At 40.6% G+C, this 24,929-nt stretch overlaps 1 protein-coding gene across 4 annotated transcripts in view; it reads right to left on the reverse strand.

Annotated features, from left to right (window-relative positions):
- The window catches only part of ARHGAP35 (Rho GTPase activating protein 35), a 129,622-nt gene that overhangs the window by 82,596 nt on the left and 22,097 nt on the right, over positions 1 to 24,929 (reverse strand). The gene's annotated exons all lie outside the window — the stretch shown is intronic.

A 24,929-nucleotide genomic window follows, 5' to 3' on the forward strand; every position in this document is an offset into this window, starting at 1 on the left:
TTATATCCCACTGCAAGAAACAGGAACTTGAGTTCATACTACTGGATCAGAAAAGAATCATTGCTCAATGATAAGATTAGGGGGGAGATTTTTATGAGATCAAGATATTTGCATGGAATTGAGGTGTCTCTTCATATGCTACTTATTAGTTCAAAGGGAAGAGGAACAAAAAACCCACTACCCACTAATAATACACTAGAGAAAAGGAGTTAACACTTTGGAAATTATCACCACCAAAGAGGGACAGAAGGACACTGTGGTCCTCCAGATATGGTACCCCCAAGGGGATACCAGTGTGATGGCCTAGAATGCATTACCTTAACTTGTTAACAAGAAAACATCAGATAAACAAAAAATGAGCAAGATTCTATTATGGGGGTGGGGTGGAGAAGTAGTGCACACCCTACTTTGAATGGAGTACTAGATAGAAGTATTTTATTAATGTAAATTTAGGAAGTTAATAACCAACATGTGAGCAAATAGCCCTACTCTTATGAAATACACACTGAAGTAATTGGGCAGGGTGTAAGATGATGTATGTGACTGGTCCAGAAAAAAAAGAACATGTGTATGTATGGAGAGGAAGAACGCAAATGAGGTTAAATATTAACAAGCATTATCTGTACAGGATACTCCTTTGTATTATTTTAATTTTTGCAATTTTCTATAGATTTGTGATTATTTCCAAATAAAAACCTTTTTTAAAAAAGTGTGAGTATCGAGTGGTTTCCCCGACAAGAACATAAGTTCTATGTGGGTAAGGGCCACCCCTTCTTTACTTCTGTAACCTCAGTCTATGACAAACAGCGCTTGATACACTACTGAAGGAATTAGTAAGTGAATGACTATGAAAGCATATAAAAGAGTCCCCAAACCCAGTCTTCTGATTCAAGAAAGCCCGTCTGGAGGAAGTTCCATCTCAGGGAAAACCTGAAGCAGGGTTCCTTCCCCTGCTCCTCAAGTGTGTGTGGGGAGGAGGTGGGTGAGATGTGTTAGCAAGTATGCAGAGATCGGATTAAGCCACTTTCAAGGAGCTTGGATTCTTTCCCAAAGGCTATGGGGAACCACAGAATGTGGCTGAAAAGTGGCACCTTACAGGACATAAAGTTTAAAGAGCTGAAGTAATGAAATGTTATGATAATGTCTTACAATATCTTTTGCAACTTCCCGGTTGACATAAGTGAAATATGTAGGCTTTGGCTACCTAAGTACTTCTGGCTACTAGTGTTTATACTGCACTGCTATCTATTCACACTTGCAAATAAGACCATGCAATTGGTCAACCTGTAGCTAAATGAAGTCTCCTAAGATAACTCAGAATTCAAAATAAAGAGAACAATTTATTCTTGAATCTCAGTCATGCCTGGTAGGAAACCAGCATTTTCACAACCTTAATGTTTTGTGAGCCTGTCTCCTAAGAAACAACACAGGAAGTCAGACCACCACAAATTATTCTAAGAAGAAGGGAAGACTAATGGGAGAGGAAAGTTGTCCCCTCTGATGATAACCTCAAAAGGTCACCCAAACATCCATATCTTCTTTGATAACCCAAAAAGCCAAACCCTCTATGGAAACAAAATGTGGCTACATGTGGTATGTAAAAATTGTTTGACCATTTTCAAAAGAGAAATCTCAACGATTATAAGCAATCAACTCCAGATAACCTACTGGCATGCTCCTAAAGAAGCCAAGTTCCAGACTTTCGCAGGAAACAAGCAGGCACCCGTGGGAAAGAGAAAAAAAAAACCCTTCCTCAACTTCCACTTCCCTAGGTGATTGCTTACTTAGGAAAAATTATAAAATGTTAACTAACATACAGCCTCTGAAATACCAAATAGCAAAGATTTGTACAAAATCAAAATGCTTTTGCACATTACTTATAGTACACACATACAATTTTGTTTCCACATCTGAGGAGACTCAGGTTTAACAAGAGTCTCAGGTGAATGTTGATGGAAGTTTAAGTCAAGGGTGCTCCCATAACAGAGCCCATCTCTATCAATTCCCCAATCCAGGGCTGGCAGGACTCAAGGCCACCTACTTGACCAATCTTGAAATGCAACTTGGTGACATAGGTCCCACTTCCAGTGACTGCTGCATGCAGCTAGCAAATTGTTCCACCTCTTCTCTGTAAAGTGGGTTGAATAATCGATTCTTCACAGAAATCTCAGGAAAACAAAACACCAACCTGCTCTTCAACCTCAAGAAATAAAGACAGCAGCTCAACTTTGAAATAAGCTAAAATGTATTCTCCATTCAACAGTTTCCCCAGTTTTTTAAAGTACTTTAAAAAATTTCAGATTGATTTTATTTGTTTATTTATTTATGAGAAAGAGAGGGAGAGAGCGTGTGCAAGCACAAGCAGGGAGGAGGGGAGAGGAAGAACCAGACTCCCTGCTGAGCAGAGAGCCTGATGCAGGGCTCAATCCCAGGACCCCGGGATCACAGGCAGAGCTTAACTGCCACCAGGCGTCCCCCATCCCCAGTTTTTTAAACACATAGTATTCAAGTCAAAGTCTCAGCAATCTGAAGGATGCTGAAGAAAACAATACTCTCAACTCTCAAGAACACAGCAACTGGTATTTTAAACCCAGAATCCTAACTGACTAAACTAAAAAAAGCTACAAAAAAATGAGAATTAGCTGGCATGGGAATGGTTAATTTGGGGACACCTGGTAACTTTCCACTTGTTAGAAACCTAATCAGTTCCCTGGTATGAGTACACTCTTCTTACATGCCTGTCTTTGATGTCTGGATAATGCAGTTTTGCTAGTTCCTCAATTGGACTGAATTACATGGTAAACAAAGACTGTTATAAATCTAAAAACGCTGCAAACACTTGGCTTAAAGGAAATAACCCTAAGTGCTTGGTCACAAACACGTTCAACTTTTCTAAGAGGTGGGTAAAAAAAAATTAGCTGAGTCACTAAATTTAATGATCTCAAGACCACAAAGAAAGAGAAAGTAGAAGGCAAGTCATGTCCAAGACTTTGCAGTACCTTTGGTTTAAATCTGACAGGAACCGGTGTTCTTAGTGGGCAACCAAGCAACTCAAACAGCAAAATCTGAATGCCCATTCGGATAATTTGCCAATATTAATCCTTTTAAAACTGAAAAGTTACAATGGAGGGGGAAAAAGAATTCTTTAAACAGTAACTACTTTTATCTTTGAGCTTTACCTAGCTAGTTGTATTAGAAAAACTGAACCTCAATATTTAGTAGTTTTACATCACAAGTGAATTGCTTCAGAAAGGAAATACTTGAGGAACATCTTCGGTTCTTTTCTACAAATATATGCTGTACTTACTACAACATAATGCCAACAACTGAGAGCTTTTTCAGAACCTGTCACCAAGCTTCCGGAGTTGTTTATTTGACTTGCTTAACCACCATACCAGCTCCCCAAAGAGTGCTTCAACTGGAAGGTAGGAGGGTATTTTCTTTTTAACACCTCTACAAAACCCAGGGCAAGAAGTGGCAACATTCCCATGATAGTAGACATTTTGCAGGACACAGAAATGCCGTTGAGACCCAGCACTATTATGACTGCTTAAGTTCATACTGTCACCAGCTCTGTCAGTTAAGTCTCACCCTCCCATCACACTCCTAGAAGGAAATGTTTCTGAGCTCTGTGATCTGGAATGTCCCTGGAAGATATGGATCCACCACTGTGACCTATAACTGAAGCTACTGTCTCTACCTCTGACAACAGTCAACAAATTCTGAAAATGCATTTGGTTTCAAACAACCATGTAGAGAATACCACCAAACTAACACCACTATGATATATAATAATAAAGTAAGGAAATAATTTCATACGGAGCTGCTAGCAAAAAGGAAGTAAAGTACTTGTGACCAGTATTTTTCTTAATCCCAATAGAGGAAGTGAATGGAAATATGCACTGTAACTAACAAAGCAAAGAGCATTTTCTAAACCTCCTTAATACTTCATACTTCTGAACACCTTAAATTTCTGAATGAGTTTTGAAAGCTATGAATTACCATCAGCAGCTGGTTAAGATGTTTGCATTAAGTAAATAAGTAAATGATAAGACTCCTATCTACAGGAGAGAGGAAGAGCAAAAGGGAGGGATCTAACTGGGAAACATTTTTCCTGTAAGAGAAGACTCCAAAAGGAGAATTTTTCTAGAGGAATAGATTTTTCCAAACAAACGAGGAAGGATGGAATATAAAAGCTCCAGTTAGAAGAAAATACAAATCTTTTTTTAAAGATTTATTTATTTATTCATGAGAGACACACAGAGAGAGTCAGAGACTCAAGCAGAGGGAGAAGCAGGCTCTCCACAGAGAGTCCGATGTGAGACCCGATCTCAGGATCTGGGATTCATGCCCTGAGCCAAAGAAGGCACTCAACCACTGAGCCATCCAGGCGTCCCAAGAAAACACAAATCTATGGTCTACTGAACTACTGAACTTGAACAAGACAGTCTTTCAAAACTACAATGAGCTATCACTTCATACCTGTCAGAATGACTAACTGAAATCAAAAACACAAGACACAATACGTGTTAGTGAGGATGTGGAAAAAAAGGCACCCTCTCACACTGCTGGTTGGAATGCAAACTGGTGTAGCCATTGTGGAAAACAGTACAGAGGTTCCTCAAAAAATTAAACATAGAACTACCCTGCAATCTAGGAATCACACTACTGGAATATTTACCCGAAAACTACAAAAACATCAATTCAAGGGATATATGCACCCCTATGTTTATCACATATTATTTACAATTGCAAAATAATGGAACCTGGGGTGCCTGGGTGGCTCACTTGGGTAAGCATCTACCGCTGGCTCAGGTCATGACCCCAGGGTCCTGGATTTGAGCCCCACATCACCATCATCATCATCAGGTTCTCTCCTCAGCAAGAAGCCTGCTTCTCCCTCTCGCTGCACCCCACTCGTGCTCTCTCCATCTCTCTCTCAAATAAATAAATAAAATCTTTTAAGAAAAATAATGGAACAGTCCAAGTGTCCATCAATAGATGAATGGATAAAGATGTGGTATATATACATAATGGAATAACATTCGGCCATAAAAAATAATGAAATCTTGCCATTTGCAACAACATGGATAGAGCTAGAGAGTATAATGCTAGCAAAATATGTCAGAGAAAGATAAATAACATTATGATCTCATTCATATGTGGAATTTAAGAAACAAAAGAGCAAAGGAAAAAGAATAGAGAGAAAAAATAAAAAATAAAAAATAAATAAATAAATAAATAAAAAGAAGAGAGAGACAAACCAAGAAACAGACTTTTAACTAGAGAAGGAATAATTGTTACCAGAGAGGAAGTGGGTGGGGGATAAGGGAAATAGGGGATAGGGATTAAAGACTACACACTTATAGGGGCACCCAGATGGCTCAGTCAGCCGAGCATCCAACTCTTTTTCCACTAGGGTCATGATTTCAGGGTCATGAGATCGAACCGTGTGTCAGGCTCTGCATTCAGCATGGAATCTGCTTGAGATTCTTTCTCCCTCTCCTTCTGCTCCTCACACTCATGATCCCTTTCCCCCTCTCAAATAAATAAATAAATCTTAAAAAAAAAAAAGTACACACTTAGCATGATGAAATAAAACAAAATGATTTTTAAAATCTAAGGTAGTCTTTAGAAACCCAAATGTTTCCATTTTTATATTAATAGATGTTAGAGTGAATTTTCAGAAGGTTTTTATTTTTCCTTTAAAAGCTTTAGACAAAAAAAAAATAAAAGCTTTAGACAGGGATCCCTGGGTGGCGCAGTGGTTTGGCGCCTGCCTTTGGCCCAGGGTGCGATCCTGGAGACCCGGGATCGAATCCTACATCGGGCTCCCGGTGCATGGAGCCTGCTTCTCCCTCTGCCTGTGTCTCTTGCCTTTCTCTCTGTGTCCTCATGAATAAGATCTATAAACAAACAAACAAACAAACAAATAAATAAATAAAAGCTTTAGACAGGCATGCCTGGGTGGCTCAGTGGTTGAGCATCTGTCTTTGGCTCAAGGTGTGATCCTGGAGTCCTGGGATTGAGTCGGCATCAGGCCACAGGGAGCCTGCCTAGGTCTCTGCCTCTCTCTTTGCGTCTTTTACGAATAAATAAAATCTTAAAAAAAAAAAAAAAAAAAGACTTTTAACAAGACTGCCTGAGTGGCTCAGCTGGTTAAGCATCTGACTCTTGAGCTCAGCATCATGAGTTCAAGCCCTGCGTTGGGCTCCATATCAGGCATAGAGTCTACTTTAAAAATAAAGAAAATAAAGAAAAGCTTTAGACAAACCAGGGAAGAAAAGCTGGAAGTGAAGTCCAAGGTCCTTATTCAACCAATTCATTTATCTGTGAAACCCAGATAAACTTACAGAACCTTAAAAGTCAGTGATGCACACAAAAGATATGTCAGGGTTATTTAGCTACACACAGGAAATGTAACTTTATGAATGTGACTGACACAAGAGGGAGTCTTTGTTTCCTCTGTGATTTCTGTTGGAAAGTGAAGCAATGCCTTAATTCTGCTCATCTTTTTACCACATGAGGAAGCACCTTATGAAATGACTACATCAAACCCAACAAGCACAACACAACCTCTGATACAAAATACAAGAGAAGGGACACCTGGATGGCTCAGCAGTTGAGTGTCTGCCTTCAGCGCAGGGCGTGATCCCAGAATCTGGGATCGAGTCCCACATCGGGCTCCCTGCAAGGAGCCTGCTTCTCTCTCTGCCTGTCTGTGTGTGTGTGTGTGTGTGTGTGTGTCATGAATAAATAAATAAAATCTTAAAAAAAAATGCAAGAGAAAAATAGCCACTTCACAGCCCCAGTGACAAGAGCAGCTAAATTCTCTCCTCCCTTCATAGTATTTCAGAGGGGTTAACCATTTTATTACTCTAGTCTCTAATCTTTAGACCTGAGAACTAAACTATGCATATCAATCAAATCACTTATTTATAGAGCTGACACAATACAAAGAAACAAAGAAGAAATGGATCACTGTCCTTCCTGATGAGAAGCTTATAATTTACCTCAGATAGTATTTTTACTTAGAAAAAAGAAAAACGAAGCCACAAGACAACTGAGGGCATAGATCATTTCCTGGGTTCCAAAGAAAGGAAGAGGAGATCATTTAGATCTAGGGTGGCTAAGGGAAGGCATCAAAGCAGAAGCGAGATGTGAATTGTTACATGGAAGACCAGCAGGGCTTGGAGATGACCCAGGCGTTGTAAAGACAAGAATAATGGTGACCAAATGGAAAAGCACCGAACACATTCTGGGACTGACTAACTAGAATAATTTTCATGCATGGGAGGTGAAAAATGAGAAGGGCGGCCAGGGCTCAGACTATGAACAGACTGTATTTTCACTTGTGAGGATCTAGTATGACAACAATCTTTGACCTCACCAATGTTATTTACTGTGGGTAATACCACTACTTTAATTCCTCATCCAACAAACTAACAGGCTAAGGAGCTGATCATCTAACAAAGAAAACTCCATTTGAATATAGCAAATTCTATTTCTATTCAGTCCAATCAAAATTCAAACAATAAAATGGGGCAGGGGGGCAGAAAATCATAGATTTATAAAGGAACCAAAGAACAAATATTTACCTAGAATAGCACTGGAGGTTGCTCCCACTAGTACAGGCTACACACACCTACTTCTGTTTAATGTAGGAGGAGGATTTCCTCATAGCCGTGGAATGAAATCTCGCTACATCCCCAGGGCTCTGGGTACAGGAAATCTCTGAAATGGGTCATCTGGACCTTTGGAAAGACTGATTTAAGTGTTTAACCATCTGGTCTTAAAACATGTAATCTCATGCAACAGATGGGCTATTCTTGGACACTGGGTATGTACAGGCATTCAGTTCTCACTATATGCTGTGCAAACCCAATAGACAGCACTCTTCAGAGAGCCCGATGAAAAAAATCAAACGTCATTCTAAAGGACTGATATTTTAAACCCAAAAGTAACTTTTAGAAGAGCAGCTATGAAAGATTCTTTGCCACTGCATTTATAATTTTTGCAAACTTCTCTTCCTGTCATTCTAAAGGACTGATATTTTAGACCCAAAAGTAACTTTTAGAAGAGCAGCTATGAAAGATTCTTTGCCACTGCATTTATAATTTTTGCAAACTTCTCTTCCTATTCCTCTTGATTCATTTTCTCCCCAAGCCCAGGTAAAGGTATCTCTGAATTCCACAGTAAAACAAAACAGAACTATGCTGCTACTTTACCATCTAGCTGGCCCACACTGAATAAAGCAAGCAGCCCACTTTTCATCCTGACACAGTTCTCATGCTTTGAGGTGTGCAGAACTCTACAAGCAGGTCCCAAAGAAATAAAATTTCTAAGCCAAGTTATTCACAGGATGAAATCAGATTCCCCTGGTGAATGAAGGGGGTTGCTTTCAGCAAAAGAACTTCCTTAAACTTTATCCTCAGCAGGTTTCTACCAGGTAGCTCTGGAGTTCTAATCAAGCTATCTGATCAAAGCAACTATAAATAAACAAAGACAAAACCCAAGGCTGAGAAATCTTTCTCACTGATGCAGCACGATTTCTCTGGGTTACTTAGACTAAGAAAAACAACAACAACGAAACAGGATTTCTGATAAGCTGTAAAAATAATCCAAGCCAAAGGAAATGCAAAACCAAGGCCAAAGCACTCCAATAAGCCTCGGGATCACAGCCTATTTACCATTAATGTGGTTAAGTGGAGATTCTTAGCAAACCAAGAAATAAAAACACAGCCAAGTCTTACCTTTGAATTTCCTGGTATCAAGTCAATTTTATACTGTTTTATAATGGTAAAAAAACAAACAAACAAAAAAACCTGTAAAATTATTTCAGCAGTTGCTTCTGAGCACTTATGGTCTATTCAAGTGTTCTGCATTTTTTATAAACTTCTCAGAAAAAAAAAAAAATTTAAAACCATGTTTCCATAAAAATTTCTCTGAATATGCAAGAATGAGGCACTGTCCAGCCAAATGTGCCTTGAAAACAAAGGACAGTGCTGAAGAAACAGGCATTTCTGTCAATTGGGGAAAATAGGTCAGCTTTTTTTCAAGTCCACAGTAAGCCTTACTCTTCTATTCCCTTGGTAGCATTCTAAGATGACATGAGGATTTCAGCACATTATTTCTAATTATTCCTCACTACTCATTTGCATTATTCTATAAATTGCCAGTCCTAAAACCGGCTACTGGAAGTAACAAAAGTCACACTACATGCATAAACTTTTTAAAGAAGAATGGTTTTATTTTACTTAATGCATCTGTATTGAAGATAAAGACAGTGTTCACAAAGAAACAAAACCAACTTCTAAATCCAGCAAATTTTAGTAATGAACAATTTGGATCCACAGATTAAAGAATTTAGGACTCACACTAGCAAGACCAATACTCCTATTTTCCACTTTCTGGTCTCTACATTTACTTACACACTTGCCTTATTTCAAATGAAGCCAGAAACAGAGGTCTAAGAGAGATGAAAAAAATTAACACAATTTGCAAATTAACACATGCAAAAGAGCCTGGAATCAGTACAAATTTAATTTGTGCCCTAAGGTCCATTTTTTTTTTTTAGGTCTATTATTCATATTCAAAAACCTGCTAAACTGAGGTGTTTATCCCTGTCTTTTTCTAGAAGAGATGAATATTTGAGTTCATATGTGTAAAACAAACTGGATTTGCTGAATGGAGAAAGATGTTACATGTAGGCACTTAATAACAAAAAGTTATTAAGGAAAATAGTACTTCCTATTCAAATATTTATCACCTCAATATTTGAAAAGCATATTTCAGGGCCTACTTTGAGGAGATATGGCAGAAAAAGAATACAAGTGGAGCTTCTATTTCTTGACTTGGGTTGCTTACATGGGTAGTCACTTCATAATTGTTCATACTGTGCATGCATTATACACTTTTCTCTACAGTTTTTTTAAAAGTACACAAATCAGAGAAATGAAGAAGCACAAGTGCACCGAGCTAGCAAGTTGATCTGCAATTTGAACATGGCCTTCTCTCAACCACTATGAGCAACCTCTGCAATACACTCTTCCCCTTCTGCACTAGGCCTCTGCCGGGGATCATGTCAAACAGGTGACTCTAATCCTCACTGTAGCAGGTCAGAAGAAATGAGAAACAGAGCCCTGGCGGGCCCCAGATATAACCAGCAGTGCTGTAGAGGCAGTTCTGCAGTGCTACAGAGAAGGCTGAACAGGTGACACATCAGACCTTTCAGCCTTAAAACAGAGGAATTAAATTTGATCTGTTTGTGGCAGTTTTTGCACAATTTTGAAAAAGAAATACCTGGTACTCTGTATGTCTTGTATATCGTTGATGCCATCTTAGACACAAAATATAAAGGTAGATGATTAAGGGGGGGATCCCTGGGTGGCTCGGCGGTTTAGCGCCTGCCTTTGGGCCAGGGCGTGGTCTTGGAGTCCGGGGAGGGATCGAGTCCCACGTCGGGCTCCCTGCGTGGAGCCTGCCTCTCCCTCTGCCTGTGTCTCTGCCTCTCTCTCTCTCTATCATGAATATATAAATTAAAAAAAAAAAAATCTTTAAAAAAAAAAAAGGTAGATGATTAAGTATACTTAAAGCACCAAATAAGATAAACAAAACTACAAAAAAAAATAAAATAAAAAATAAAAAAATAAAAAATAAAAAAACTACAAAATAAAATTCCATCAATTTTTAAGTATTACAAAAGAGTTACCTGGGCAGCCCGGGTGGCTCACAGCAGTTTAGCACCACCTTCGGCCCAGGGCGAGATCCTGGAGACCCAGGATCCAGTCCCACATCAGGCTCCCTGCATAGAGCTTGCTTCTTCCTCTGCCTGTGTCTCTGCCTCTCTCTGTGTGTGTGTCTCTCTCATGAATAAAAAAAAAAAAAAAAAAAAAAAAGAGTCACCTTCCACCAAGGGAAAGTTTGCACCCCATTGATTCTTGGTGCCTCTGGAATAGACTGGATTTTAAGGCCCTACTTGAGGATTTTGCTATATTTTTTTTCATAAGATCCTCTCTAGCCACCTTAGATTATGTAGACAAATACAAAATAGATAAACATAAATATGTTAATAATAACAATGCTGAAAAAGTATCTGCCTACCAAAACAACTGGCTGTAGTGAATACATAACCTCAGTTTTAACACATGTGTATCTTCTCCAATCATGAAATCAAAGCACAGTGCAGAGTTTGTACCAAGTACTACTGAGGGGTGAAGGGGCGAAGGGGCCCACAAAGGGGCCCACGTTTGGCTGGCTGGCTTTATTTTCTTTTGCTTGTTTATGGAAGGTGTTCAGCTGACATAAACAGAAGTTGGCCAAAATACTGCCTGTCCTGTTAATTTCCTGTATAAATCACTTAAATAAAACAGGTTAACCTCAATGATGACAGTTGAAATGTTCCATCTTATGTGTTTCTGTTAAGTTTTATCATATGGTAGTACTGAGCGTTTTCTCTTATAAAAAGAAAAATGATGGGCAGCCCTGGTGGCTCAGTGGTTTAGTGCCGCTTTCAGCCCAGGGTGTGATTCTGGAGACCCAGGATCGAGTCCCACGTCAGGCCCTGTATGGAGGGCCTGTGTCTCTGCCTCTCTCTGTCTCTCTGTGTGTCTCTCATGAATAAATTAATAAAATCAATCAATCAATCAATCAATAGAAAAAGAAAAATGCCATGGGCTACAGTCTTCTTCCACCACTTTTTCTCACCAGGTCCAATAATATGCTTATAACACTAGTGCCGGGGCAGCCTGGGTGGTTCAGCGGTTTAGCGCCGCCTTCAGCCCAGGGCGTGATCCTGGAGACCCGGGATCGAGTCCCATGTTGGGGTCCCTGCATGGAGCCAGCTTCTCCCTCTGCCTGTGTCTCTGCCTCTCCCTCTCTCTGTGTGTCTCTCATGAATAAATAAATAAAATCTTTAAAAAAAAAAAAAAAACTAGTGCCAGTTAGTTTATTTGGTAATGATTTATATATTTGTTTGCATTCCAACTTTGTTCAATAGTGAGTCTATAAACTGTATACATTAAATAAACGTAAATACTATTATAAAATACTATAAAAAAATAACGATCACGTATCTGGTGGTCTGATTCCCAAGATTTTTGCCAAGAGACAACAGTCAAAAAGAGCTTCCTGATCTGTCCCCCAAACCTGTTCTTTGCTTTTTCTCATTCAGGAAACTCATCCAGGTTAGTGACTAATAAGATCATGGAAAAAGAAACAACTGGGATGCTTGGCTGGCTCAGCAGGTGAGCGTCTGTCTTTGGCCCATGGCGTGATCCCAGGATCTGGGATCGAGTCCCACACCGGGCTCCTTGCAGGGAGCCTGCTTCTCCCTCGGCCTGTGTCTCTGCCTCTTTCTTTCTCTGTGTGTCTCTCTCATGAATAAATAATCTTTAAAAAAATAATAAACATACAACTTAGTGAGAGATGGAGCCTGGTCCACAGCCCAGGTCTCCCAACACTGTCCCACCCCTTCCCCAACCAGGTCCTGTCTTCCCATGGTATCATGCTGTCCTGGCTAGAGGACCTAAGATCGGAAGGCATAAGGCATATATGATGGGAGAGGCTGGGAGCCAATCTGTTGAGGGTATTTTCACACTAAAGAGAGTCTGGACTTTATCCTGAGGGAGTCCCAGGATTCTGGGCAAGAATAGCACAGTCAGGTCTGGGTTGAAAAGGGGGTATTCTGAGAGCAATCCGTATACTCTTCACCCTTCCTCCATACTTCTGATACTTCTGTCTGCCGTTTTACTCTCATCCCAGTGGGTAAATGCTTCCCGTGTAAAGGCCACTTCAAACCTGGTCATAATAAGCACTGTGAAAAACAACTGCTCACGATGGAAACGCTGACACAGTGGTGGTGTAAGATGCTCCTTTGAAAAGCCTTGTCAGGGCCCAGTCTTTGTAATTTAGTGGTGGCTCACAGGAAGTGCCTGAGAGCCAGATTCTTTCTGACTGTGCTCAAGGCCATAATTTCCTTCCCATACTTAAACCGATGACCCTGTGTCTCACTGTCAAGGGAGTCTGCCAAAGGGAAAGGGCAGATAAATAAGCAGCAAAAGCTAAAGAAAACTGGCCAATTTGAAAAAAATTCCTAAGATTCTTTTTGAGGATTAACAATAAAAGGACTTCTAGACAACTAATTGATCTGTTTCTCCAAATGAAAGCCCCCTCAAGGGCAGAGCTGGGGAAAGCTGGCAGCCATCCCTTTCAGGTGACAGATGCGGAAGCTGAGGAAGAGAAAGGAAGTAAGTCACAGAAGCTGCTGTCAGACCTATGCACTAAGCAAGGCCTCCCCCGTTACCCCCAAACCCCCCACCCCAGAGTGGTTTTTACATACCACTCTCAGCCGTAAGATGGTAAGATTAATCAAGATTCTAAAATCAAGGAATGCAAAAAAAATAAAATAAAATAAAATAAAATAAAATAAATAAAATAAAATAAATAAAATAAAATAAAATAAAATAAATAAAATAAATAAAATAAATAAAATAAATAAAATAAAATAAAATAAAATAAAATAAAATAAAATAAAATAAAATAAAATAAAATAATAAAATAAAATGATGCTTGGGTGGCTCAGTGGTTGAATGTCTGCCTTCAGCTCAGGGCATGATCCTGGGATCTGTGGATTCAGTACCGCATCCGGCTCCTTGCAGGGAGCCTGGTTCTCTCCCTCTGCCTCTCTGTGTGTTTCTCTCATGAATAAATAAAATCTTAAAAAAAAAAATTCTAAAGTCAAAATGGGAAGGGGACAAAAAGGAGTAACATTCAGCCAGTACCATGTATTACAGCTACAGGTTCCACCCCTTGCCATACGTATATTTTCAACAGCTTCTGCTTCATGTTCTATATAGTACCTCTCTACCACCCATTACTTCAAGATAAACTTCAAACTATAAAAGTAACATGTCCTGTTGGGGAGTCCAAAAATAACTAAGAAAACACTCGTGATCATCTAAGGAATTTAATAAATGGCATTTTCTATAAAATGCTAGCTTCATGATTTTCCCTTAGATAACAGACCAGAATAGTAACTAGTTCCACCTTATCAACCACCATTCCTTGAAAGTCATTAGCCAGTAATTTTCATGAAGATCAATGAGTCACCTCTTATCACTACTTTAGCCCTCACACTTAAGAAGGGAAACAGGCCCAGGCTACTCTTCCATGACAGTTTTCCTACTGGAGGAAATCACCTTGACCTCATGTATTTGGCCACTGTTCAGAAAACCATGTCTCTGAGTTAAAATTCCCCCAAATACATTCATATTAGGAAACAGCATACCTTTCTCAGTTACATATGCACAGAATGCCTGTCCTATTTCATCTCAACATAAACCCAATAAATGTCTTCCTTGGTGACCTCTCTTCCACTCCCCAGGTAAACACACGGTCCTGGGAACATAATGCAGGTACATTCTTTTGAAAAGTCTTAAAAGCAAAGTACAACAAATAATTGCTGCTGCTTTCTAAATCACATTAGAAAGAGTGGAATAGAGAAATACCCCAGCATTATAAAACCTTATCAGTAGACTGATTTTGACTACCCGCAGCACTGACTATATTAAAATATTCAAAGAAAATTTTTATCACATGGCTGATATGACTACTACAGTCTGCAGGAGGAAGAGAAGAATTGATTTGGTGATGAACAAACATGATTCAACTCAGCTCCTTCACTTCTGCGGACATCTTCTCAACTCCTCAGACCACTGACCTGCTCCTGACTCTGTTATTTTGGGGTTTTTTAAATTTTTATTTATTTATGATAGTCACACAGAGAGAGAGAGAGGCAGAGACATAGGCAGAGGGAGAAGCAGGCTCCATGCACCGGGAGCCCGACGTGGGACTCGATCCTGGGTCTCCAGGATTGCGCCCTGGGCCAAAGGCAGGCGCCAAACCGCTGCGCCACCCAGGGATCCCTCTATCTGTTATTTTGACTTTCTGCTCAGCCCACTGTGTAAGAGAGCTATAAAGGGATTTATTTTGCCCCTTTTCTATACGAGCACAATCCCTCTGGCAATCAAATACTCTCAAAGAGTACAGGTGTCAGCTGGTAAACATAAAGAATTTATTTGCACCATAGTGCCCTATCCAAACCACCAACGCTTCTTTTTGTCTTCTCCATTGGGGATGTCCCGGGTTACACTCAGATGAAGAGATGATACACACTTTCCTGAGCCCTTTTGCCCAGTGAAGAATCATACACAATAAGGTGGGGAGTTCTTTTGCTGCTGCTGGTTTTTTTTTTTTTTTTCCTGTTAACTTGCTAGTAGTCCTTGAATTTACATATTCCTCCATTGTCTCATTTAATATATCAGAGTGGGCCATTTCAAAGACAGCAGTTAAAATTTATGTATTATGGCTTGTCAAGTGTTACAATTACGTGAGTTCAAAACTTAGGCTACCCACTCCATTTTCCATACGGACTATGTAACAGAAAGCCCAATTCAACCAGTTAAATCATGAGAGGTAAAAACCTAGTTAGGAACAATCAAAAGGCAACTGAGCTTGAAAGCTGTATGTCCACATTCCACACAGTTAAGGCTGCCATGAGCAGATGGCATGGATGGAACTGGAATGTGTTCGATATAGTCTTCTCACACCCGTTCTCCATTCCTCCTCCAAAACTCATATTCCTACGGGTGCAAACCTCACTCTATAATCTAATACAGTAAGGCCAGTGTTGTCTGGAGTAAGTTTTATATGTGCTTGCTTCTAATTAAAGACCATTGGATTTCAAGAACTTAATAAAAAGGCCATAAACCTGTATCATTCTACAAGAATGCGAAGAATGGTAAGTAACCAACTAATATTCTTCCAAAGTGACCTTTATTAAGGGCTGCCTCTACAACTTTGCCAACTAACATGTCAAGAGGCAGTAACATTCCGATCACAGGCTACTCCCATTTTAAAAAGCAAAGGCAAGTGAAAATGCCTTCTTCAAGTAACCAAAGCAACTCAAATTCCTACAGTGGAAAGTACTGGTACAAACACAGTCTGAAAAGTGGCAAAATCAAAGTTTAAAAGGCCACTTACAGTGCCAGCAAATGATTCAGAAGAATTCTGAAAAAGGTAATATTAACATTTTAGTGGTAGAACACTTGGAGAGAAGCCAAGAGGCCTGGACTTTCTCCCTAACTAGGTCATTAAATCTTGCAGGGAGGTGGCAGGGAGGCACACACAGATACATACTAGTTAAATGGCATCTCACAGCCAAGTTATCTTGACAGCTTTCATCCGTCAGCGGGATCACTGGACAATGATGTTCTTCAAGGAGACAGGTAGGTCTCTTGGAGCTAATGATAACCCAAGTGCAAACAATTATAATCAGACTGATAACAATCAATCCCTACCCTTGGAACAAACACTCAAATTCAACAGCTGAGAGAGAGAATACATCTGCTGCCAGGGTAGCTAGATCACCTGGATCCCCTCAGCCTCAAGCACTCCTTCCCACATCTATGCTTGTTTTCTACAATCCTTATTCTGTAGAACAGCAAATTATTATTTTTTTTTTGAAGATTTTATTTATTTGGGACGCCTTGGTGGCTCAGTGGTTTGGTGCCTGCCTTCAGCCCAGGGCGTGATCCTGGGGACCCAGGATCGAGTCCCACATTGGACTCCCTAAGTGGAGCCTGCTTCTCCCTCTGCCTGTGTCTCTCATGAATAAATAAATAAAATCTTAAAAAAATAATAATAAAGCTTAAGTAAAAAAAAAAAAAAAAAAAAAGCTTAAGTAAGAACTGCTAACTCTAACTCCGGAGGCTATCAACTACTAAAACCATACCTATGGCCCTTCATCACATTATCTGCTGGGCTCCCCGCATGGAGCCTGCTTCTCCCTCCTCCTGTGTCTCTGCCTCTCTCTCTAGGTCTATCATAAATAAATAAATAAATCTTTAAAAAAAAAAAAAGATTTCCAGAACTGAGCCATCAGCTGTTGTCACTTTCATACTTCATTTACCAACATGCCTAATAGATAAATGCTTGAACATTTTCAGCCAGTTCGTACAACCCAATACAAGCATTTTCCCAGTATTAAGCAGAATAAATTCTTTTCAGAGACTCGTAAATGAAAAGTTCCGGTAAAATGGAATTTACTGAATGCTTCATAGACAACTGACTCTCAAAAAAAAAAAAAAAAAAAACTCTCAACAAATTGGAATATATGAAAAATAAGTCTATCAATTACTATAGACAATGATATTATTTGATACTTAAGCCAGTGATTCACAATGAGGGGCTTGGAGTTCATCACTTATTTGACAACTGAGAGCCTTCCTGGGGCCAGATGAGAAATAAAAGGCCAGTGACACTAGCAGGTATGTGAGTGTGAAGTCCTCTCCCAACACAGTTAAGTGGGGGAAGGGGAAGGAAAAGAAGATGCCCTACAACTGGCTTCATACACACACACAAAACATGCACACATGTGCACACAGACACCTCCAGTTTTCTCACCTCTTTTTTATTCAAGTAATACCAACAAATACTCACAAGCCAGGCACAGCACCGAATAAACAATATGCATGTGCTTTCTTTCTTTCCTTCCTTCCTTTCTTTCAAGATTTTGTTTATTCATGAAAGAGAGAGGCAGAGACAGGCAGAGAGAGAAGCAGGCTCCATGCAGGAAGCCTGATGTGGGACTCGATCCTGGGACTCCAGGATCACACCCTGGGCTGAAGGCAGGCACTAAACCGCTGAGCCACCCAGGGATCCCTGCACATGTGGTTTCCTTTCATTTTTCACAATAATCCAATGCAGTAGGTACTATTACACCCCCCATTTTACAAATGAGAAAATAGGCTCAGAGAGGTGAAGTGACTCATTCTAGACCACTCAGCTTCATGTGACGCTTCCTGCCTGCTTCTGAAGATGGCACACCTAGCTTGACCCCAACTGCACTGCTACAAAGACAGGATGGACAAAAACAGCTGAGCAGCTTGAACTTTCTGAAGAAAAATTGAAGATACTAGTGCTAGAATCCATTTGCTCTAGGACAGCTCTCCAGGGCAGGGTGAGGGGGCAGGTTCTTCCTTACCTAGGAACAAAACTTGAATAATATACTCCCAACAATGATGTAATTACCTTATGTTGCTCAAAGTACTATTATATATCTTGCCTTATAATGCCTGAAACGCACCTGGGAAGGATAGGTATCCCCTTCATTCTCTAGATAAGAACACTGAGCTCTAGAGATTATATGCTTCACCCAAGGTCAGAAGGATTCAATATGCTGTCTCCTCAATGGGAACAGTGATGTCACCCAAGACTCACAAGAGAAACCAGAATGTGGCCTTAGTCTGAAACACAAAGACCATTTCCAAAGTGGCACTGAATGGAAAATGGTTGTCTTTAAACTCCAGTATAATCCACAATTGAGAATCAATAGAGCTTTAGTTGTCTATGCATTAAATTATGAGAAAATACTAACTTGCACCTTTCATTTCTCCAATCATGGAAGGGAAAAGATGTGGTAAAGTCTTAACCTCATTTTTTCCCTCACCCCTTGCAAAAAATTCATTTCTACTCACAGAGAAAGTACGCCTGAGAAATCACCAAAGAAGTAATTATGTGACTTCACTATTCTTGAAACACTCTTTCAGGACTCCAGAAAACCTCTCTCTTTTTTCCTTTTTTTTTTTTTAAGATTCACTTATTTATTCATGAGAGACACAGACTGAGAGAGTGAGGCAGAGACACTGGTAGAGGAAGAAGCAGGCTCCTCTCAGGGAGCCCAATGCGGGACTTGACCTGGGATCTCGAGATCACAACCGGAGCCATGCGCTTCCACTTTTGATTAGGCTGAGTATTTTTATCTCAATCTCAAGAACTCATGAAAAAGAGTAAAATGTGATGCAGCACACAGTAAAAAAAGACCCCTCCCTGACTTCATTCACTAAAAGTGAAAATCACCAGAATACAGTATAAACAGTCAAGTCCATTAAAAGTTTCAAAGAAGGGATGCCTGGGTGGCTCAGCGGTTGAGTGCCTGCCTTTGGCCCAGGGCGTGATCCTGGAATCCTGGGATCGAGTCCCACATCGGGCACCCTGCATGGAGCCTGCTTCTCCCTCTGCCTGTGTCTCTGCCTCTCTCTCTCTCTCTCTCTCTCTCTCTCTCTGTCTCTCATGAATAAATAAAGTCTTTAAAAAAAAAAAAGTTTCAAAGAATAAATTACGGGCAGCCCAGGTGGCTCAGCGGTTTAGCCCGCCTTCAGCTCAGGGCGTGATCCCATGGCAGGTTCCCTGCATGGAGCCTGTTTCTCCCTCTGCTTGTGTCTCGGCCTCCCTCCCTCTGTGTCTCTCATAAATAAACAAATAAAATCTTCAAAAAGAAAGAAAGTAAAAGAAAAAACTACAAGAGCTCAAAGAATGAATCAGAAGTGACATTTTATTCATAAATCAAAGCTGCTTTAGAAATTTCACATCACTGTTTCACACTCAAAATCTCTAACCTCAGCATAAGAAATTCACTTCAGGTCATTTTTTTTTTTTTTAATTAGCATTTCTTTTCAGTAGGAGTTTTTTTTTTTTTCTTTTTAAGATTTTATTTATTTATTCATGAGAGACACAGAGAGAGGCAAAGACATAGGCAGAGGGAGAAGCAGGCTTCATGCAGGGAGCCCGATGTGGGACTCGATCCCGGGACTCTGGGATCATGCCCTGAGCCAAAGGCAGATGCTCAACCGCTGAGCCACAGGCATCCCACTTCAGGTCATTTTTGATAAATTTGTTAAATCTAAAAGAAAACCTGACTTTGTCCATGAGCTTCTGAGTTGTGTGGAAATAATCTTCCTTGAAATCCAGAGGCAACAGATTGCATCCTAATTGCATCATTTGCTCTTTGTTTTGAGGGTGCTGGGGACAAATCTGAAGGGCAAGGGAGCTGTATCTAAAAATACTCAACCTGGGGGGCCTGGCTGGCTCAGTCAGTACAACATTAAACTCCTGATCTTAAGGTCATGAGTTCAAGCCCAATGTTGGGCTTACTTTAAAAAATGGAATTAAAACTTCTAAAAAATGTTTAAATATTAAAAAAAAAATACTCAGCCTAATCAAAAGTAGAAGCACACGGAAAACAACCGCATCCTGACTTTATATGGTCAAAAAAGCCCAAATCAGTAGAGAAGTTTGTTTTTTCCCAACATGCAGTCTTCACCAATGTGAAATTGTACGTAAAAATTTAAGAGCCGATCAGTCTGAAATCTTTTTAAAAAAAATGGGAAGAGGGGATCCCTGGGTGGCGCAGCGGTTTGGCGCCTGCCTTTGGCCTGGGGCGCGATCCTAGAGACCCGGGATCGAATCCCACATCAGGCTCCCTGCATGGAGCCTGCTTCTCCCTCTGCCTGTGTCTCTGCCTCTCTGCCTCTCTCTGTGTGACTATCATGAATAAATAAATAAAACATTAAAAAAATAATAAAAACATTAAAAAAAAATGGGAAGAACTTGGGGCACCTGGGTGGCTCATCAGTTAAGCATCTGCCTTTGGGTCCCAGCATCCTGGGATCAATCTCCACATCAGGCTCTCTGCTCAGCAGGGAGTCTGCTTCTCCCTCTACCCCTCCCCCTGCTCGTGCTCTCCCTCTCACATGCTTTCTCTCACTCAAATAAATAAAATCTTTTAAAAAGGGGTGGGGGGGAGAACTCAGTAGTAAAGCAGAAACAAACCCAATACAGAAACACTTCAAAAATATTTGTAAATAAACGTGCTCTCCTCAAATACACTCACAGTTGAAGATGGCATTACAAATCTATATCCCTTTAAAAAACAAAACAAGGGCAGCCTGGGTGGCTCAGCGGTTTAGCACCACCTTCGGTCCATGCCATGATCCTGGAGACCTGGGATCGAGTCCCATGTCGGGCTCACTGCATGGGGCCTGCTTCTCTGCCCCTCTCTCTGTGTATCTCTCATGAATAAATAAAATCTTAAAGAAAAAATAAAACAAAAACCAAAACAAAACAAAAATCTATATCCCAATCCTGTTGAATGGGTTCACTTATAATGGAAGGAATCAAGTCCCTGAATCTACCTAAACCCCGGGATCATACTCCTATTGGTGCAAAAAGCTTCACCTCTTCCTACACTAATTTGCTTGCAATATGATCTGAAAGCGTCACTGGGGATTGGATAATGTAAAAATGCTGGCAGTGACCTTGGCATACATTTTAAACATTTTTAATCTACTTAAATTATAGGTCAAAGGCAGGGTGGGGGCGGTACTCATAATAAATAAGAGAAGAGCACTTTATAATCTTCAAAGTGCTTTCTCATTTAATCCTCACAACAATCCCAAGCAGACACTGGTGCCCACTGCCCAGATCACAGAATTTTCATGCTGGTGAAGGGACTAACATCCCACCCAATATACGGCACTAGAATAGCAGGGGGTCTTGTCCAGTTGTAGTTGTTCACTATTATATCTTCAGGACCCAGAAGAGCACCTGGTACATGGCAGATGCTCATCAATACTTTTATCACATGTTCAAAAAGTCCAATCCAGGGGCGTCTACCTGGCTCAGTTGGTGGAGCATGTGACTCTTGATCTCAGGGTTTTGAGTTCAAGCCCCACGTTGGGTGATTACTTAAAAATAAAATCTTAAAAAAAAAAAGGGACGCCTGGGTGGCTCAGCAGTTGAGCGTCTGCCTTTGGCTCAGGGCGTGATCCTAGATCCTGGGATCGAGTCCCACATCAGGCTCCCTGCATTGAGCCTGCTTCTCCCTCTGCCTGTGTCTCTGTCTCTCTGTGTCTCTCATGAATAAATAAATAAAATCTTAAAAAAAAAAAAAAAGTCCAATCCACTTTGCAGAGAGATAACCCCAGTCCAGAAGTACTACGGTACAGCCAGGGCCATAATGCTAGCCACCTGTTCCCTACACTCCTATTTCCTAAGTCATGGAGGGTTCTTCCCCCTAACCAGGTTGTTACTGAGACTATTTAGGGGTTTCCCAAACTCTCTCTCAGAACTCAGAATTCACACTGGCATCTCATCATTTTTTACGTTTTCAATCTATACCCTTTTCCTCTATAAATCTATACCCTTTTCCTCTTGTAAGCAAGCATTTAGTTCCTTCTTATACATCAGTCTTCACTTTTGTTTCACAACCCTTTACTATGTATAACATGCCCCGTATTAGGTATATAGGCAGTGTTTATTCAAAGGACAGTGCCTATGGAGGATAAAGATGAATGAGGATCAGTGCTCTAAGGGATTTACAAGTTGATGACAATTAAGATAGGCAATACCAGGAAGGAGACCTGGACCTGCAAATTACAGGAGAAGAGACAATCTCAGCAGAGGGACCAATGTGAGCTGACAAAACCTGAACATGTTGTGTTAGGCGAAAGTAAGTGATGCATCTGACTGGAAGCTGCAGTGCAGGATGAGGAGGCCAAGTGATGATCTGGAATCAACCTGCGTAAAGAGCTGAACTTGAGGACAAGAAACTGCCATGTCATTCCACAGGCAGTTTCTCACTCCTTCCTGACACCTATTTCTTTTCTATTTGTCCCACTTCCTCTTTGCCAAAGGAGGGGAAAAAGCACACAAAAGATTTGGAGTACTCTATATCCTTATTATGTTCTTTTTATTTGGAAAAGTTTTCTCAGCAGTATCTTATTATATTATATGACGGACAATTTCAAGATCAAGGGTACCAGCTATATAGCTCTACACCCACTCAATGGGTCAATTAACCAAGCAATCTTTAACAGTTAAGGATCCTTTTGACAATCTGATGAAATTTGGACCCTCTCCCTCAGAAAAATGCACTTACACAAAAAAAAAAATCAGGAACCCCAGATTAAGAACTTTCTTGCCCTAGCAAAAATTATAGGACCGGCAAAAAAAAAAAAAAAGAGAGAGACTCAGTTACTATTTCTACTACTAATAGTACACAACTTTCCCATTCACATAAGTAGAATTCTTTCTTCTGAGTGATTACCCTTAGTGAATAAATAAAATGAGGGAATTTCTCCAAGACTTCTAATCCTTGCCCACTAGTAACAATACAGCTTCCATTTACTGGGCCCCACTATGTGACAGGCCCTCTGCAAAGCAGTGGATACGTAGTATATAATGTGAAAGTCCTATATGCAATGAATATCCCGGTTTACACCTAAGAAAAGAAAACTGAAGCTCGGGGCAGCCCGGGTGGCTCAGCAGTTTAGTGCTGCCTTCAGCCCAGGACCTGACCCTGGAGACCCACGTCAGGCTCCCTGCATGGAGCCTGCTTCTCCCTCTGCCGGTGTCTCTGCCTCTCTCTCTCTCTGTCTCTCATGAATAAATAAATAAAATCTTTAAAAAGAGAGAGAGAGAAATAAAAAAAAAAAGAAGAAAGAAAGAAAAGAAAGAAAAGAAAAGAAAAGAAAAGAAAAGAAAAGAAAAGAAAAGAAAAGAAAAGAAAAAAAAGAAAAGAAAAGAAAAGAGGAAGGGGAAGGGGAAGGGAAAAGAGAAAACCGAAGCTCAGAGGGGTCAACCTTGACCTGACTCAAGGTGACCCAGCTGGAAAACGGAACAGCTGGGTTTGGAACTCTGGCGTTTTGACTTTCAAAGCTCATCTAGGGCAGTCCAGGTGGCTTAGCGGTTTAGCACCGCCTTCAGCCCAGGGCGTGGATCCTGGGGACCCATGATAGAGTCCCACATCGGGCTCCCTGCATGGAGCTTGCTTCTCCCTCTGTATGCATCTCTGCCTTTCTCTCTCTCATGAATAAATAAAATCTTGGCGGGGGGGGGGGGGGGGGGGAGCCCATCTATATGCCTCCAAGCAGAGGTGACCTTGTCACCATATTGATTGGTAGAAGAGATCAAAAGATACTGCCATCTCCTAGTATGTAAACAGTGAAGTCCAAGGGTCCAGTCCAGAATTACACACCCTCTGGGTGTCCAATGAATACTTGTTAAGTGACTAGGGCAAAGAGAACCCTATTGACCAGAGGGGGGAAGATGGTGCCAACAGTCTTTTTTTTTTCTTTTTTTAAGATTTTATTTATGCATTTGAGACAGACAGATACAGAGAGAGAACATGAGCAAGGGGAGAGATATGGGCAGGTTCCCCGCTGAACCAGGAACCTGACGTGGGGTTAGATCCCAGGACCCAGAGATGATGACCTGCGCTAAAAGCAGACCCTTAACCATTTGACCACCCAGGTGCCCCACACCAACAGACTTTTAAGAGTTCCATGTGAGGGACGCCTGGGTGGCTCAGCAGTTGAGTGTCTGCCTTTGGCTCAGGGCATGATCCCAGAGTCCTGAGATCCAGCCCTGCATCAGGCTCCCCTGTGAGGAGCCTGCTTCTCCCTCTGTCTATACCTCTGCCTATCTCTGTGTCTCTCTCATGAATAAATAAACAATATTAAAAAAAAAAAAAAGAGTTCCATGAGAATACATGTGTCACAGCTTGGGCCTCACTGTTTCCAACTGGACCTCTCCACTTGGCAATGGCCTTAAGCACATAATCTGTTATACCCTCACATGCAAAGTTTTGCAACATATCAATGAAGTAATGAGGTAACAGTAGAATTTCACTAAAACATAAAGTTTATATAATCTTTCCCCTGTGTTTCCATCCTGTACATCCTATCCTGCACATCCTTCAAGGCTATAGCCATGATTCAATATGGTAGTTGTTCCCATAAAACTACTAGCAACCATTTCTGAGTATTTACATTGTGTATTACCAAAAACCTACTTATTTGGGGCCAGGGCCTAGTCATCCTCATCTTTATGTGACCACTATTCAGTTACTTGGACCTAGGAAAGCAGTGATTATGATTTTAAATATGAAGAAGTTTTTATTAAACAATAAGAGAACAGATGAAAGCTTAAGAGTCACAATACCAAGCTTCAAAAAAAGAACATTTTACACAATTCTGCCTTTAGATATTCAACAGTACAGTACCTTGCAATAAGGAGTCCTCAAAGTAAGT

The sequence above is a fragment of the Canis aureus genome, chromosome 1 (assembly GCF_053574225.1).
Source record: "Canis aureus isolate CA01 chromosome 1, VMU_Caureus_v.1.0, whole genome shotgun sequence".
In the NCBI taxonomy this organism is placed as follows: Eukaryota; Metazoa; Chordata; class Mammalia; order Carnivora; family Canidae; genus Canis; species Canis aureus.